The following is a 12,901-nucleotide window of genomic DNA, read 5'->3' on the forward strand; positions in this document are numbered from 1 at the left end:
GGGACGAAGGAGGCACCGGCTAGCCATCTTTGGAAAGATTGCTACATCATGCAGGAGTTCAAGAACTCTAATGCTTTCCGGTATGCTCACGGATCAGGTGGCGGTTCAGGATCCGGTTTCAGCGGGCCGGATCACGATGGGGTTTCCGGTTCAGGACGTAATCAGGGCGGTCACAACTTCCAGAATAATCAGAACGGCCAGCAGCAGTCAGGCTATCAGAGCCAGCAGCAGCAGCAGCAGTCGGGCTATCAGAGCCAGCCGAAGCAGTTGAGCAATGGGCAGTACCATGTCTTCACAACGAGCTTGGATAAGCGTGACCGAAAACTCCACCAACGAGCGGTGAATTCTGTTGAACCGGCCTTACCGCGTTACTTACGCTGGTCGGAGCAGCCCATCGTGTGGAGCAGAGAAGATCACCCGCTCCGGGTTGATAATCCGGGTCAGTTAGCATTAGTGGTGGACCCTCAGGTGGGGGGTTATAAATTCACCAAGGTACTCATGGATGGAGGAAGCAGCATTAACATACTGTATTATGAGACATTCAGGTGCATGGGACTAACTGACAAGGATCTCAGACCATCAAATACGGTGTTCCATGGTGTTGTGCCAGGCAAATTTGCATATCCTGTTGGTAAAATAGCTCTATATGTGACTTTTGGAGATGAGCATGACTCTCGGTCGGAAAAATTGAGCTTCGAAGTGGTGAAGATCCAAAGCCCGTATCACGCCTTGTTTGGGCGACCGGCTTATGCCAAATTCATGGCGCGGCCTTGTTATATCTACTTACAGCTCAAGATGTCGGGTTACAAGGGGACGATAACGGTTCACGGGAACCGTAGGATCGCTTTGGAATGTGAAGAGGGTGATGCGGCGTACGCGGAGTCGGTCTGTGCCACGGAAGAGTTGAAGTATTATAAGGACAATGTCGATCCGGCGGATATGACCCCTTTAAAAAAGCCAACTACAGAGCATGATTCAGATCTGAAGTTCAAATCGGCAGCTGAGACCAAGCTTGTTGACTTCGTGCCCGGCGATTCATCCAAGCAGTTCACTATCAGTGCCAACCTGGATCCCAAATAGGAAAGCGCGCTCATCGAGTTCATCCGTGAGAATCGGGACATTTTTGCATGGAAGCCATCTGACATGCCAGGTGTACCGAGGGAACTCGCTGAGCACACTCTTAATGTGGATCCTAAGTATAAACCGGTGAAACAGTTCCTCCGCCGGTTTAACGAAGAAAGACGCAAAGCCATTGGAGAGGAAGTGGCCAGGCTTTTAGCAGCTGGTTTTATTATTGAGGTGTTTCATCCAGAGTGGCTTGCTAATCCGGTGCTGGTTCTTAAGAAAAACGGCACTTGGCGTATGTGTGTGGATTATATAGATCTTAACAAAGCCTGTCCTGCAGACCCTTTTGCCCTCCCCCGTATTGATCAGATCATTGATGCCACGGCGGGTTGTGAGCGTTTGAGTTTTTTGGATGCATACTCTGGATATCATCAGATCAAGATGGCGGTTAAGGACCAGGAGAAAACAGCATTCATCACTCCCTTTGGAGCCTTCTGTTATGTATCTATGCCCTTCGGGCTCAAGAGTGCCCAAGCCACCTATCAACGGTGTGTACAGAATTGCCTGCATGAGCAGATCGGCCGCAATGTGCACGCATATGTAGATGACATTGTAGTAAAATCAAGGCAGAAGGAGACACTGGTGGATGATTTGAAGGAGACCTTTGACAACTTGCGAGCTTACAGGATGATGCTTAATCCGGCCAAGTGTGTTTTCGGTGTTCCAGCAGGCAAGTTGCTGGGTTTCTTGGTGTCTAACAGAGGAATTGAGGCTAACCCGGAGAAGATTACGGCTATTACATCTCTAGCTAAACCGGAGTGTATCAACGATGTTCAGCGTTTGGCGGGCCGAATCGCTGCGTTGAGCCGGTTTATCAGCCGCCTCGGGGAGAAGGCTATCCCTTTGTACCAACTGCTGAGGAAGACAGACAATTTCGTCTGGAGTACAGCTGCTGACGAGGCATTTGAGGATTTGAAGCGGCAATTAGCCAATCCGCCTGTTCTTGCAGCTCCGGTCGACAAGGAGCCACTATTATTATACGTAGCGGCTAATGCTCGGGCAGTTAGTGTGGCTATTGTGGTAGAGCGCAAAGAGGCAGGCAAGGAATATCCGGTTCAGCGGCCGGTTTATTATATCAGTGAGGTGCTGATTGAGTCCAAGCAAAGGTATCCGCATTGGCAGAAGCTGGTCTATGGTGTTTTTATGGCCAGTCGAAAATTGAAGCAGTATTTTCAAGGGCACCCCATCACAGTGGTCAGTTCAGCTCCCTTGGGTGATATTATACAGAATCGGGAGGCGACTGGCCGGATTGCCAAGTGGGCTATAGAGCTGGGGCCACACGGTCTGAAGTACGTGCCTCGGACGGCCGTGAAGTCTCAAGCACTTGTTGATTTCATCAATGATTGGACGGAATTACAGGCACCAGAGGAGAAGCCGTATCACACATATTGGACTATTCATTTTGATGGGTCCAGGCAATTGGAAGGCTCGGGGGCTGGAGTCGTATTAACTTCCCCGCGAGGTGATAAGTTTTGTTATGTTCTCCGCTTAATGTTCCCTTGTACTAATAATGCAGCTGAGTATGAAGCCTTGCTCCATGGTCTGCGGATGGCTAAAGAGATGAATTTAAGCCGGGTCAAGTGTTTTGGTGACTCAGACCTAGTGGCTCAACAGGTGTCTGGCACTTGGGATTCTAAGGACCCGCTCATGGCTGCATATCGTCGGGAAGTGGATAATATTGCAGGTTGTTTCAAGGGTTATCAAGTGGATCATGTGGACCGTCGGAAGAATGAAGCGGCGGATGCTTTAAGCCGGTTGGGCTCTCAGCGTAAACCGGTCCCGCCTAACGTCTTTTTGGATGTGTTGCACAATCCGTCAGTCAAGCTCCCAGGTGAAGCGGATTTGGCCATTCCTGATCCGGAGTCCCAATTGGTGGCAGCCCTGCGTGTTATTCCGGATTGGACAGTTCCTTATCTTGCGTACATGACAAGGGGGGAGCTGCCAGAGGATGAGATTCTGGCCAAGCAGATAGTCCGGCGATCCAAGTCTATGACGATTGTCAATGGTGAATTACATCATTGCAGTGTATCAGGGGCGTTTCAACGTTGTGTCTCTCCTGAAGAAGGCTGTGAAATCTTAAGAGAAATCCATGAAGGGGATTGTGGGCACCACGCCGGTTCAAAGTCTTTGGTTGCAAAGGCGTTTCGTCATGGGTTCTACTGGTTGACAGCTCATGCTGACGCGGAGGACTTGGTTAAACGGTGTGATGGATGTCAGAAATTTTCAAGGCGTGCTCATGTGCCGGCTCAGGAGTTGAGGATGATCCCAATAACATGGCCGTTTGCAACTTGGGGGCTAGACATGGTTGGACCTTTTAAAAGATCCAAGGATAAGAAAACTCACCTTTTGGTGGCAGTTGACAAATTTACCAAGTGGGTTGAAGCGGAGCCTGTCAGCAAGTGTGATGCAGCAACAGCGGTACGGTTCATCAAGAAGGTGATTTTCCGGTTTGGTTTTCCACACAGTATCATTACTGATAATGGTACCAATTTATCCAAGGGTGCTATGAAGGAGTTCTGTGAACGTGAACACATCCGACTTGATGTGTCGTCAGTAGCACACCCCCAGTCCAATGGACAGGCAGAACGAGCTAATCAGGAAATCTTGCGAGGCATCAAACCCCGGCTTTTGGTCCCATTGCAAAGAACACCAGGATGTTGGGTTGAAGAGCTGCCATCTGTATTATGGAGTATCAATACTACGCCAAACCGGTCCACAGGATACACGCCGTTTTTCATGGTCTATGGAGCAGAGGCGGTTCTCCCTAGTGACATCCGGCACGATTCGCCTCGTGTGGCAGCTTATGTTGAGGCAGATAATGAGACAGCACGACAAGATGCTTTGGACCTATTGGACGAAGAGCGTGATATAGTGGCTGCCCGTTTGGCGATTTACCAGCAAGATCTTCGTCGCTATCACAGTCGCCGGGTTAGAACCAGAACTTTTCAAGAAGGAGATTTGGTGCTTCGATTCATCCAAGATCAAACGGATATGCACAAGTTATCCCCACCTTGGGAGGGACCTTTCTTAGTCAGCAAGAATCTGCACAACGGGTCATATTATCTGATTGATATTCGAGAGCATCAAGACTCACGTACATCAGAAGAGGAGACCAACAGACCGTGGAATATAGCTCATCTTCGGCCTTACTATACTTGAGCCATTGGCTCTATTTATGTACATATCATGACAATGTATATATTATTTTTGATATATCAAACCGGAGCCTCAGCCAAAGCGGGGTCTCTGTCTTTCTCATCATGCAAGGTTACATGGAGTGGTTCTGTCTAAAGCGGCCTCCGGTTTACCCTTTGACATTTGTTTTATATCACTGGGGGCTTTGGTCGTATCCGAACCAACGAACACCCTTTGATAGGCGACAGCCACCAGATCATTTGGGGACTGAGTCAAGTTTGAACCAGTAATGCCTCTTGGTCGGCCTAAGGCCACAATATCACTGGGGGCTTTGGTCGTATCCGAACCAACGAACACCCTTTGATAGGCGACAGACACCAGATCATTTGGGGACTGAGTCACGTTTGAACCAGTAATGCCTCTTGGTCGGCCTAAGGCCACAAAATCACTTGGGAGCATGGTCGGGCCCGAGCCATTGCTACGCCTCTTGATTTGGCATATATGCCACGAGTCATTTGGGGACCTGGCTGACTTGAATCATTGTCACCCCTATTGGGGGCCTTGATCCTGTCCGACCATGGTAATGCCATCTGAACAGCTTAATATAGCATATTTTTGCGAATGGTTTTTATTATTACTTTCGTTTCCATCTTGTTTTCATGATTTGTTCGTTTTTGCTTTTGCTGGATTTCTTTATGTCGACAAGCATATTTTTTCTGGTTCAGCCAATGATTTTTGATCCCCCTTCTAATCCGGAGGAGTCTCCCGGTTTACCTTTTCCCTGTTAACATCATGGAATAGCCAGGGGGCTTGTATTAAGTCAGCACGGTTTATACGGGGGCTACTTTCTCCCTTTTTGACAGTAATGGTTTATAAAACCACCGCTTCAGGCTTGGATAGGCCAGCTTTATACCCAAACATGGAAGGTATTTCTGTGTCATGTGTTTGTTATATTTCTGATACACATATCAAGATCATAATCCGGCTGCGGTATAACCGCTACCGAAGTTCAAATTTTTTCTGATTGCAGGAAATATGAATTAAAGTTTTTCAAGCAAAAGCTTTAGTACTTATGCACGAAGGCATATCCCAGGCAGAAGTTTTAATTATCCTATTACAAGGCAGCATGGTGCCCAAACAAAATCATTGTTTTTGTAGAAGGATGTTTCAAATAGCATTTTAAACCGGCTTCCGGTTCAAGCTTGCTCCTCGTCCTCCACCGCTTCAGCTTCCTCGTCTCTACCCATTTGCTGGAAATCAATAGTAGTCCAGTCGATTCCCATTAAAGCTTGGAAAACAGCTTCTTCATGGATCAGGGAAGACGGTTCAATATCAGGGGCGTAAGTGTGCTTACGGATTGGAGGAATCAGATTCTCCGCTTCAACAGTTGGGGCAGGCACGCGCTTGTTTTGATCATTGTATTGAGCTTGATAATGCGTCAAATCCGCTTCTTCAGCTAGCTGGCAAGCCAGAGGGCGCACTGCACGGTTTATAGCCCTTAAATCTTCTTCGTCGAACTCAGAGCCGTCTTCTTTCAGACTGGGATAGCCTTGAGCTGCTTCCACAGGATCAAAGTCGGGCACCCATGCCTTTGCCCGGATTAAGGCATTGATGGCTCCGGTTCGGGCAGTGGATTTTTTTCAGCTCCTCAATCCGGGATGGAAGCATTGACAACTTGCTAAGAGTGTCCTGGATTAAAGAGGGCGCTGGATTGTTGTGAGAAGCTGTGCTGATGATCCGTTGGGCTCCAGTGTACAATTATTCTATCAAGGTGTAGGCAGCTTTCAGTTTCTTCCGAACATCATTTCCTAAGTGCCCAATACGTGTGCCTACAAAAGGATTGGAATGGTCTCAAACCGGACTTATGATACAGCAGATTCAAATTTATTACAGAAGTTACAAGGAGCTTACCAAAGATAGCAGCAGTCATGGAGTGTATTTGCCGCTGTACGGCCGTCAGTTCATCTACCACCGGTTTAAGGGCCGCTTCAGCATTTTCTGCTCTTTTGGTTAAACCGGCCTTCTCAGTGGCCCAGTCAGCTCGCTCTTTCTTAAAAAATTTCTTCAGCCGTTCAGCAGTGTTCAAAGCGCTGGTTAATTCTTCCTTGGCTTTATCTGTTTCAGCTTGCTGGGTCTTCAGGGCCTCCTGCAAATCGGCAATTCGGTCCTCCTTGATTTTAATCTCAGCCTGCATACAGATAACATTTTAAAGTTTTCACAGTCGAGACAAGAAATTGAAGTATCAACCACATAAACAAAGTTATATGCCTGATACTTGGGGGCTAATGTATCTTCAATTTTTTGTATATTGCTCAACTACAAAGTCCCAAGCTCAATACAAGTATTCAACTTGGCACTTGGGGGGCTAATGGCTATTTGATCAAGTTCTGTTTTAAGGACAGCTTTTTAGCCCCGGTTTGCTTATGTTAAACCGGCCCTCGAGGGTTATACCAATGGATTTCAATAAAATATATATATTCAGGATCAAGTCCCGGTTTGACCAAGGTCACAAACCGGCCCTTGGGAGCTACCGGGATGAATGCAAGAGCAGAAGAGAAAGAAGGAATTTACCTCAAATTTATCCCTCATCATTTTGACCAGGCCAGCTTCACAGTCACGGCTAGTGTAAAGCCGGTTTAAATAGCCAGAATGAAGATCTTGAGCATTCAGAGCCACGTATGTTTCCAATTCGACACCCCATTTTCCTTTGTTCAAAGAGGAAGAATCCTCTTTGATGGTATGCCTGGTAAGAGTGGCAGGATTCCCGGGTTCAGAACGGCCTACACCGGTAATCACAACATCCTCATCTTTTGATTCGCCGGTTTGGGTTGGTGCGGCCGTTTGGTCAGCAGGAGTGTGGGATTTCTCAATCTGGACAGAACTGGCAGGCGGATCAGCAGACGCTGGAGCATTAGTAAGACCTTCTTCAGGGATAATGTCATCTTGCAGAGGAGGATCATTGGGGATATCTTCAAAAATAAACACTTCATGATCCGGCGCTTGGTCATGTTCCGGGGCCACATTTTCTTCAGTCGCTTTATCCAGGCGGGCTTTCTTGCTTGGTTTCGGTTTAGCCCTGAGAGAAAAATAAAAAAAAAGTCAAAGGTCAAAGAAAAGCGTAAGACATTGCGCGGCATACCGGAAGCATATGTTCGGTTTAAACTTACCCAGCAACTGTTTTCAAAGGTGGTAGCTGGGTGGCCGACGATTCACCAGATGAGGAATGAGAAGTGACCTGATAATCGGAGTCGGATGGATTAAGAGGTTGACGGAAGAAACCCGCTTTACGATTTAAATCAATAAAAAGGTCGGAGACCTCGGAGCGGCGTTTTCGAACCAGACTGTTTGGTAAACCGGCAGAGGTAACTACCTGGCCAATGTGCCGGGTTGTGCGGCGAGCTTCGTGTTGCTGGGTCTTCATAAGAAATTGGGAATCCAGATAAGCAAGAGGATGAGAAAATTTAACTTTCCGGTTTGCCCGGCGAAATTTTGGCAAAGGCAAGATTTCTGAATCAGAAGAGAGAATGGTTACCTCAACGAAAACCGCATTGCTGGCTTCAGCGTCATCCTGACAAACATCATCATCAATAAGGCGTGTAAAAAGTAAGCCAAGTGAATCAAGTTCTATCTCAAGATCCGGATTACCCACATCATCATCAATGGTCGGGTCAGACGAAGCGGTGGTTTTTCTCTTATGAGCTGGTTTCTTGACAACCTTGGTCTTGGGACGGGTTGGCCGTCCTGCCTTTTCCGTTTTGTCTTGAGGAAGTTTCTTACTCCAGAACGGATTATCACCCTGGATCAGCAGTAATTAAAATGTTGAACATATAAAATAGTAACTCGGATCAACAATAAAGCAATTGAAATATTACCGCTGGCAGTTTGTTGGTGGTGCAATATGGAAGCAGACCGGTTTGAGCACAGAGGTGCTCCGGTTCATTCAGCATCTTCTTCACAGATTCTGTGACTTCATCCTCAGGGAGTTGGATTTTAGTGTGTCGGAGTGGGTCATCGACACTATCAGTATACTCACACATCAAATTTGGGCGCCGGCTTAGAGGCAAAATACTCCATGATATCCAGCAGCGTGCAAGGTCTATTCCAGTTAAACCGTTGGCCATGAAGGCCCGGAGCTTGGACAGTTGAGGAGCATATTTAATTCTCTCCTTGGCGTTTAGCCTTTGTGGAAAGGGGTGAGTGTTGCTGAGCCGTTCCGGACGGAAGCCAGGCAAGGGATTTTCGTTGTCAGGAGATGTATCCTTGCAATAAAACCAAGTTACGTTCCATTCCTTGGGGTGAGTATGGAGTTTGACGTGAGGGTAGGTGATTTCTTTCCTCTTCTGAATGGCCATACCGCCCAGTTCGGTATTAGGGCCGTCAGTGAATTCAGTACGACGGTTCAGATGAAAGAGATCTCTGAATAACTCGACGGAAGGCTCCTCTTGAAGGTATGCCTCAGAAAGTACTTGAAAGTGACATAGGTTGGTGACGGAGTTGGGGCCAATATCCTGTGGACGGAGTTGAAAGTTGGCTAACACGTCCCGGTAAAATTTGGAGCCGGGCGGTTTGAAGCCCCGGGCCATATGATCTGTGAAGACCACGACCTCTCCTTCCTGGGGTGTAGGAGGACATTCATCTCCAGGAACCCTCCAATGAATCGTGTCTTTGCTATCCAAAGCACCAATCAGGACTAGGTCGTTCAGCTGTGATTCTGTGACACGGGAGGGAACCCAATTGCACTCGTACACTTGTTTGGCCATGACAAGATCTACAAGGAATAAATGATCCGGTTCAAGCATATTTCGGATAAAATGGTGGTGATCTAATTACGGTAAACCGGAGGCAGTACCATAAACCGGTCTTCTACAACGCAGCATCAGAGGGATTCTGGCGGTTCAACCAGGGGACTAATGACATATATGCCGGTCTAGCAATTTTTTCTCTATGGTGAAGTTAAACCGCCTGGCCTAAGTATCGGAAGCAATCGAAACTATGGATAACTAGTTATGCAGAAACAAGTTTCACAAAATTATGTTACAGCCACGGATCTATAGCAAGTTCATAAAAAACAGGAAGTATTTTGAAGACTAAGACGGAAACAGAAGTGAACCATTGAGTGGATAGATACGGGAGATCTATAAGTCTGGATGAGAAATGGTAAGCGGATGCTAAAGGGATCGCTACTAAACACAGCAAGAGTTCACGGATGCATTCAAGATCAGAGAGCAGCTATGAACGCGCGATGAACATAGCAAGAACATGGAACCCTAAGAACAGATCTAGGTTAAGAGGGAGAGAGAACTTACCAGGAACGGAGAGGATGCGGAAAGACGCCGCGACACTCTGGTACGTGCAGGTTGATGCAGCGGCCTGAGACGAGGCAGAGGTCGACGGTGGTGGCTGAGCTCCAAGGCCGGCGACGTAAGGAAGAAGAAGAAGAAGGGACGACAGGGAAGAGAAAGGAAATGACCCTTCGGTCTTATTTATAAGGCAACTGAGCTAGGTCAAACGCGTGAATCCAGGAGCTGTCATTAAGAGGGCGTTATGAATTTCATAATGACGTCATGCCGGTTTATAGTAGCCAAAACTGATGACGTCATGCCGGTTTACAGTGACCAAAAATGATGACGACATGGAGATTTGCCAATTAACAGAAGACATCCAAGAGGCAAGATGGTGTGAAGGATTGACATGAACCAGTTCAAATCAATCTGGGGCCTAATGTTGGGGATATTACCACTGGGCGTAAACCGGCTTACTTGGGCCGGGTTAACGTCATAGTGGTATAAGCAGGTGAAGGCCCGAGGCCTATAGTCGGTTTAGAATCTGTATTAGTAAAACCGACCTGATGTATAGCTTGTATTGTAAGTTAGGAATAGAGAGATACCGACCGGGGTACAAATATGAACCGGCTCGGACTCTATGGACCGACGGGCATCACCCGTGTATATAAGGGGACGACCCGGCGGCGGTTCAAGGGACAACCACAACTCGGGCCTAGGCGAAGCTTGTTTGCTCCCTAGCCATCGAGACCACATCAATTCCATCACAACTAGACGTAGGCTTTTACCTTCATTGAAGGGGCCGAACTAGTATAAACTCCACGTGTCTTCGTGTCCGCTTTAACCCCTTCAAGTAAACTCGTAGCGATGGCTCCACGACTAAGTCCTTTCGCTAGGACATCTGCCGTGACAAATCCACGACAAGTGGCGAAATGGGCGATTGAACTCCTTCCCCTTGATATCAGGTTTGAGGCAAAGAAAGCCATTAAGTCCCAAGCAGTAGTAGATTTCATCGTCGAGTGGATCGAACAACAGCAGCCGACTCAAGTTCACTCGGAGCACTGGACCATGTTCTTTGATGGTTCTAAGATGTTGAATGGTTCTGGTGCTGGGGTAGTATTGGTTTCCCCCCGAGGAGATAAGCTCAGATATGTGCTCCAGATTCACTTTGATTCCTCCAACAATGAAGCAGAATACGAGGCGCTTTTGTATGGGTTGCGCATGGCCATTTCACTTGGCGTCCGTCGCCTTATGGTCTATGGCGACTCAGATTTGGTGGTCAATCAGGTGATGAAGGAGTGGGACATTAGAAGCCCAGCCATGACTGGATACTGCAATGCAGTGAGGAAGCTTGAAAAGAAATTTGAGGGGTTAGAGCTCCATCATATACCCCGACTGAAGAATCAAGCGGCTGATGATTTGGCGAAGATAGGTTCCAAGAGGGAAGCCATTCCCAGTGATGTGTTCTTGGAGCATATCCATACTCCATCAGTTAAGGAAGATCCTTTTACCGAAGAAGCTCCGCAGCCAAAAGTGTTACAGATCCGACTGAAGTAGAAGTTCCAGCAGTGGTCGACCTGATCATGGAAGCATTGGTCATCACTCCCAACTGGACAGTGCCGTACATCGCGTATATCTTGAAGAAAGAACTCCCAGAGGACGAAGAAGAGGCTCGACAGATCGTCCGCCGATCTAAGGCCTTTACCTTGATAAAGGGACAGTTGTACAGAGAAAGCGCGACTGGAGTTGGGCAGAAGTGTATAACGCCAGAAGAAGGTCGGATAATCCTTGATGATATCCACTCGGGGACCTGTGGCCATCATGCGTCCTCTCGGACCATTGTGGCTAAAGCATACCGAGCGGGATTTTACTGGCCAAGAGCGAATGAAATGGCAAAGGAGATAGTCGACAAGTGTGAAGGATGTCAATTTTACTCCAATATGTCACATAAGCCCGCCTCAGCCTTGAAGACCATTCCACTCGTCTGGCCTTTCGCTGTATGGGGATTGGATATGGTTGGACCACTGAGAACAGGCAGAAGCGGCTTCACCCATGTGCTGGTAGCAGTTGACAAGTTCACCAAATGGATTGAGGCTAAACCCATCAAAAATCTTGATGTCGGCACTGCTGTCAGCTTCATCAGGGAGTTGATATTCAGATATGGAGTTCCACACAGCATCATCATAGACAATGGGTCAAACTTTGATTCTGAGGAATTCAGAGTCTTCTGCACATCTCAGGGTACACGAGTCGACTATGCTTCGGTCGCCTCACCCCCAGTCGAATGGACAGACAGAACGAGCAAATGGCTTAATTCTCAAAGGGTTGAAACCCCGATTGATGCGCGATCTCAAGCACGCAGCTGGCGCATGGGTCGACGAACTTCCGTCGGTACTTTGGGGATTAAGGACCACACCCAACCGGTCGACTGGGAGAACTCCGTTCTTCCTGGTTTACGGAGCTGAAGCAGTCTTGCCGAGTGACCTGCTTCACAACGCGCCCCGAGTCGAACTCTACACCGAAGCTGAAGCCGAGCAAGCCCGGCAGGACGCAGTCGACCTTCTAGAAGAAGAAAGAGAGATGGCCTTGATCTGATCGACCATTTATCAGCAGGACTTGCGTCGCTTCCATGCCAAAAATGTGAAGAGTCGAGCTTTCCAGGAGGGAGATTTGGTTCTCCGAGTGGATCAGCAGAAGCCACACAAGCTCGCTCCTACTTGGGAAGGTCCCTTCATCATCACCAAGGTTCTCCACAACGGAGCATACCGCCTTTACAATGTCGAGCACCAGATTGACGAGCCCCGAGCGTGGAACGCGGAGCTACTCCGCCCCTTTTATACTTAAGTATTCACTCGGATGAGTTGTAATAAAAGTACTTCTGTAGTTTATTTATCAAAGACAAGAGCTTTATAATTTCCCCAGTGATTGTTGTTACTTTTGTCCACATAAAGCAGTCCCCCAGTGGGTGGCTTAGCTGCGAATCCGTTTCGCCTAAGTCTGTAAAGAAATCCTTACCGAGTGGTGAGCCAGCCTCCCACTCGGGGGCTTAGCTGTGAATCCGTTTCGCCTAAGTTAAACAAAATCCTACCGAGTGGAAAGCCAGCCTTCCACTCGGAGGCTTAGCTGCAGTCCAAGTACTCGCCTAAGTTTAAACAAAATCCTACCGAGTGGAAATCCAGCCTTCCACTCGGAGGCTTAGCTGCAGTCCAAGTACTCGCCTAAGTTTAAACAAAATCCTGCCGAGTGGTGAGCCAGCCTCCCACTCGGGGGCTTAGCTGCAGCATAACGCTCGCCTAAGTACAAACACAACATGCACTCCGCAAGGAGGACGAGGTGCAGGTCGACTGCTACCCTCTCCT

Source organism: Triticum dicoccoides, chromosome 7B (genome assembly GCF_002162155.2).
Source record: "Triticum dicoccoides isolate Atlit2015 ecotype Zavitan chromosome 7B, WEW_v2.0, whole genome shotgun sequence".
Classification (NCBI taxonomy): Eukaryota; Viridiplantae; Streptophyta; class Magnoliopsida; order Poales; family Poaceae; genus Triticum; species Triticum dicoccoides.